This window comes from Schistocerca americana, chromosome 5, assembly GCF_021461395.2.
Source record: "Schistocerca americana isolate TAMUIC-IGC-003095 chromosome 5, iqSchAmer2.1, whole genome shotgun sequence".
NCBI lineage: Eukaryota > Metazoa > Arthropoda > Insecta > Orthoptera > Acrididae > Schistocerca > Schistocerca americana.
Window position 1 is genome coordinate 134,250,749 of NC_060123.1, and position 6,256 is coordinate 134,257,004.

A 6,256-nucleotide genomic window follows, 5' to 3' on the forward strand; every position below is an offset into this window, starting at 1 on the left:
CATTCTTATTTCTACAACCTCTTTAATTACAGAGTTCCAGCCTTGGACAAAACTTTTGTTTCATCACACAGTATTTTATGTTTGATTGTGAGCCTGCACTCAGCAACTGCGGATATCTCCAATTCTCGACTTTTAATATGACTTTGATGTCCTGCACAGCGGTCGGAAACGACGCAGATGGACTGACCCATGTAATGGCTTCCGCACTCAAATGGGATGTTGTAAATCCCAGGAATCCTGAGGCGGAGACTGTCCTTAACAGGGCGTAGGGTCTGCTTTGTCTTCTTTTAGGAGGTCGGAAAATATATCGAATGCCTCGTCTTTCCAGTACTCTGCCTATTTCGCTGGATGTAGGGCCGCAGAGGGGAAGGAATGCAGTCGGTGGCTCTTCACGTGGATATTCAATACTTTCACGTTTTCTTTTCTTGGAGAACGTTGACTTGGTACCACATAATACATAGCTGTTCTTTCTGAACGCATAGTTCAGATCATTAATTTCAGAATCCAGTCTCGCCCTCAGGATCCCTGGAATTTGCAACATCCATTGTGAGTGCGGTAGCAATTACATCGGTCAGTCCACCCATGCCGTTTCCGACCGCTGTGCAAAACATCAGCGTCATATTCAAAATCGAGAACTGGAGATATCCGCGCTTGCTGAGCACAGCCTCACAAGCATAAAATACTGAATGAGTAAAATAAAAGTTCGGTCCCAGGGACCCGCATACTATATACAGGCTCTATAATGAAAGAGACTGCAGAAATAAGGATGTTGGGAGAAAACCTTTAAACACGACGGCGCATATAATCTTAGCGGTGCATAGAAGCGAACTCTCGACGCAGAGAAGAGCCAGAGGTTTCGTCGGAATGTTTATGCTACGGCGGGAGCAGTGGCGCCACAAACGCTGCCTTTGACACCATCTGCGACAGCATGACGTAACTACCGACTGGAACCTGGTAGTCAAGGGAAGCCAGGATTCGGTTGCGATTGTGGACGGGGTCGTAATCAGTTACTATTGGTTGCCTTTTACAGTTACACACAATTTATTTTAAACCAGTAAATCCACACTCAACAATAAATAACAATACCACACTTTATTAATGAAGAAATAAACAACTGTGTAAATAATAATGTTTTCAGTGAGTTACAATTTAGCATGTCACCATTAAATACAGATACAGCAGATAATATTTTAAAAGCAAGACTCTGTGATCTGGGCAGAAGGCCTTACACGCCAGGAATGGCAATAAATTAAGAATTGTTTAAAACTCGCTGCAACTTGCAAATTAGGTATTGAAATATTAAAGGCAAGTCGCCATAAACACAGCAGAAGGCATCAGACGCCAGGAATGGCAGTAAATAAGGTTTTAAGGCTTACTGGGTAAATACAAATATCAAATTAGAATTTTAAAGCAAGTGATCGCAATCACGGCTGAAGGCCTTACACGCCAAGAATAACAGTAAATTTAAAAAAAATTCAGAAACCTGCTGTAAAACAGCAAATAAAATAGCAAAGGTTAATTAAAAAGAGAAGCAACTGATCTCCAAACCGGTGAAAGAAGATGATGGTAAACTTTGTAACACAACCCGTAACATCCACTGAACACTACACTGCTAGATTTATTCCAGAAGGCGACCATAACTATTAACTAGACATATATAACCTTTAATGTAGGCATTACAAGGTATTGTAATAAAAAGTACAATAGTAAAATACAAGGACCAGTACATAAGTTCCTTAAAGGATAGTGAGGCAGATTATACCCACCGAAGGCGTGGACTGAAGGAGCGTTACACCGATCTACTGGCCATCAGACCTCCTTTTAGAACACACATGCCTTATAAGAACGAAGGAGCCACAGACGATGCTCCAGGAATCGACCTCTGAGAAGGTCCGGCAACAAACACTTTCGCGAGCGATGAGACTGCCAGCCAAGAGTTGCAATCACTTCACAAGATGGTAACTCAGACTAGTGGCAGTCTAACGAATGACTAATGATAATCTTGCTGAAGCTACCTGACGTCCGATAAACCAAATGCAACGATGGAACAATACGCCAAAGCCGGAACCGGCGGTCTGCACTGCATCCCCAGAATACTGTGTTTTGAGCGCTCGGAACGAGAAGGGAATCACTACCACCAGAGTAGAAGAATCACCAACCGGCATACAAACAAGAAAGCTGTCAAAACTACACGCCTTACCGGACAGCAACGGCAAGGCGAGGAAACGTACACTGCGCTTACATACACTAACCCCCAGGGCAGGTATCTGGGATGTTAGCGGTCACCAGGCAAAAAAATTTACCGCTAGTTGAACTTAACAAATCGTAACCATTTGAACGCATTAAATAGTAACAAGAAGTCGAGGAAAGCTAACCAGATCCGCCTTCCCCAAGCACTCGACTCGCTGCTCTTCACCTCGGCGACACTACGACCAGCAACACGAACCCAAGTCACTGGAGAATCGCGAGATGTCACAATAGTGGAGGTTTCACTATTTGGATTGAAATCCACTCTTCTTAAAGTTTGCTGGATCCGGTTTACGACGAGGTCGTGCACCCTCATGACCACAGCCCTTCCATCCGGCAGTTCATGCGCGCTGCCAGCTGTCCTGGAGTGTTCTGGCACTGCGAGGACCTGGCTCATCCTGAGTCCCCAACCGAACTGGGCCACTCACACGACTCGGAAAAACAACGACGTCGCCCCAAAGATAGGGCAACAGCTACTACATATCGATAACCACAGTTGCTTCCACTAGCGGACAGGCAACGTTTGCGAATCCGAGTGGCGCCAGTCAACAAGAGAAGAAGACAAACAACCGCAATCATGCCAACTAAACGATACCGTCTGGCCTCCAATAGAGGGCGGAAACCTACAAACGGCACCAACACGAGCCGCAGCACGGCTCACCGACCAATCAGAAGCCGTCTTTGAGCTATATAAGGCTACCATAGCAGCAATTTTGACAGTCAGTTGCTCCTGACAAAGACGGTGGAAATCGTCGAAAGCTCCAGGTTTCACCCTGAACTGACATGGTAAGAATTCCGAGAATGTTTTATACAACACTGCCGTCGCGGAAGACTTCGTTCTCATGGCACTGTCTGTGTGTCTTACTGCGAGCAGGCCCATTTTTTGACTCTACGTACGTGGTGTTGCTTTACGATCCTGAAGGTCAGAGTAATGTCTGCCCTCTCGGGCGCTAGTCTCTTAGGGCCATGTGAGATCCCGCATGATGATGAATTTGGCGCTCCTGAACTCACTGATTGCATTTTCGTATGAGAGTCGTGAGTTCCCGACAAACCTGAGCAGCGATATTTGTGAACGCTAAACCACAGTCGCGATAGGCTACGACCCTGCGTAGTCAACCAGGACACGTGCTGGTAGTTTTTTCTCTTTCTTAAATGAAACACCTGTCCCATCTTAAGATGCATATTAAAATGTAAGTCCACACTGGATGCATAACTGAGGTTAAAATATGTTAAACCTATTATATGTTTAACCTACGAGTATTTTAACCTCAGTTATACCGGGCTGTGCTTTCCCTTTTAGAAAGAAATAGTTTTTTCAACTGTAGCGGATTTTATCGTTGAGGATGAATAACAGTTGTGGATGTCCCGCCAAGAGAAATGTGCATTTTAATACCATCTGTCATATCAAAATTGTTATTTCTTAGGTAACTGTGTCGTAAAAAATTACTTCATGTGTGAAACCCTGGTCCGATATAGTAGAGGGCTCGATGGTCCTCATCAGATCAGGTTAAAAAATATATAAATAAAGAAAACAAAACATGACCAGTCACCACCACGAGATGAATGCCTCCTGGTGGAATTGCAGGGATGCGCTATGGGATTTATACAAGCAGTCTGCGTGCTTCTGTCGTTACTATCTATGGAACAAGGTTGAAGGTTGATGAAACCACCAGTTGGCGAGTTGCTGTAGGACATCCACGCCTCATCACTGAATGTAGGGGTTAGAGCCTTGCCCACTCCGTAGAATAAGTAATGCGACGATCTGTGGCAGATGTGATGGCCACAGTACAATGCTGTGTACTCCCAAGTAGGGCTGTTGATAAAATATCGATGTATCGATATTATTCCAAAATATATCAATACATATCGGCGGTATTTTTTTCAACCAAAATATCGATTTCGAAATAGCCGATATTTTTCTTTGATATTATATTTTTTTCGCAGTTTTCAGTAAATAATTGAAAACTGTTCTCTTGAAACTGTGGTAGATTATATTACTTTCACTGGGTGGAAGAGTCATTACTTTTCAGCTTTCATCACGTCCAATCTTTCTCATTGACTGTGTGAAGCAAGAAGATGTCCGATTGCACTGGGGGGGGGGGGGGGGGGGGGGGTGAATGTAATAACAAAATTTCCGATGTGAAGAAGTTGTACGACAACGGCCTTGCCGCAGTGGATACACCGGTTCCCGTGGGATCACCGAAGTTAAGCGCTGTCGGGCGTGGTCGGCACTTGAATGGGAGACCATCCAGACCACCATGCGCTGTTGCCATTTTTCGCGGTGCACTCAGCCTCGTGATGCCAATTGAGGAGCTACTCGACCGAATAGTAGCGGCTTCGGTCAAGAATACCATCGTAACGACCGGGAGAGCGGTGTGCTGACCCCACGCCCCTCCTATCCGCATCCTCCACTGAGGATGACACGGCGGTCGGATGGTCCCGGTAGGCCACTCGTGGCCTGACGACGGAGTGTGAAGAAATTGTACACCAGTTGCGTTAAAAAAAAAAAACAATTTTTAGCGTAACTAGCGAGCAATTTCTTCACATCGGTGTTATTCAAAAACAGTTTCTGAAACCGATCAACAAAAATCTAAATGACAAGACTGGTCTTTGCGCTGGGTGGAGACATGTGAGGGCAAATACCGGTGCTCGGTGCTAGCAGCAGAAACTGCAACGTTTACCTTCATCACACAATTTTGACACTACGACTGCTAGTTCGCTGGTATTTGCAGAAATGAAAAAAACAGGGAAGTCGACATGAAGTGTTACAAACAAATCCGAACGACGTACCCATCAGACACCCATTATTGCGCCACTTAGATGCAGTTACCATTGTTAGCAAAGTAGCTATCGCCGAGCATGAAGTGCATCGTTTTCCTTTCAGTTCTTCCTCTAAGGGGGATAAGCATGCTTCTAGCTTGTTGATGTACAGAATTTCTTATAATAAATCAGTGCTGAAATACTAAAACTGGCAGTCTATTTACAATGTGCACCATATATTTGTTTTTGGCCCGTACATAGATATTTCTCCGCCTATATATCCAGCATACCAACAAATTTTTCGATGTGTCGAAGACCAAAGTGATACGTTTTAAATTTCTGATATATCGGAATCCCGATTTTTTAAAAAAAATTTCAGCAGTCCTACTTGCAAGTTTAATGCTCATTGTTGGACATAGGGCTCCGAACCAGACGGCCCTTGTGTGTTTCCGTGTTGACCCATCGACACTGTCAGCTCCGGTTGCATTGGGCACGAGATAATGGATATAGAACCATTGATCAATGGATATGCGTCACCTGGTCGGGTGAATCACGTTTCTTGTTGGACCAGGTCGATGGTCGTGTCTGCACAAGCCCTCATCCAGGTGAAACATGCACTGCGCCACTGACACAGGACGGTGTGGGACGGTTTTACTATGCCATTGGGTCATTCAGCTGGGCTTCCATTGGATCTACGGTAGTAATCGAAGGCACCACGACAGCTGCAGAGTACGGCAACATTATTACAGATTACCTCAAGCCCTTCAGGCTTGTCGTCTTATCTGACGTCAATGGCACATTCCAGCAAGATAACAGTCCGTCTCACAAGACCGGAATCGCGTTGATGCCTTGGCCACCAAATTCACGTGATGTGAACCCGATGGAACACGTCTGGGATGCTATAAGGCACCAGCCCACTCCCACAAACCAGTGCCCTGTAACTTACGGGATTTGCGTGATCTGTACGTAGACATCTGGCGCCTCATACCTCCAGAAACCTTCAAGGGATCTGTCGAATCCATGCCACGGATAATCGCTACTGTATTAGCAATACACTATTAATCAGGTCGTTATCACTTTTTGGCTTATCTTTGCATTAAAATACTTTTTATCTTTTTTCATTCCTAAGAGTGTAATTTGTACTTATACGAGGGCTACTCGATTATTACGGTCCGATCGGCTGTGAAATGGAAACCATAGCGAAAATTCAATGAAGCTTTGCACTGATGTGCAGGACAGTGTCTGTCAG

General features: G+C 44.8%; 1 pseudogene; it reads left to right on the forward strand.

The window, feature by feature from the left end:
• The first annotated feature begins 4,401 nt into the window (after positions 1 to 4,401).
• Positions 4,402 to 4,519, forward strand: LOC124617450 (annotated as a pseudogene).
• Positions 4,520 to 6,256: the final 1,737 nt, after the last annotated feature.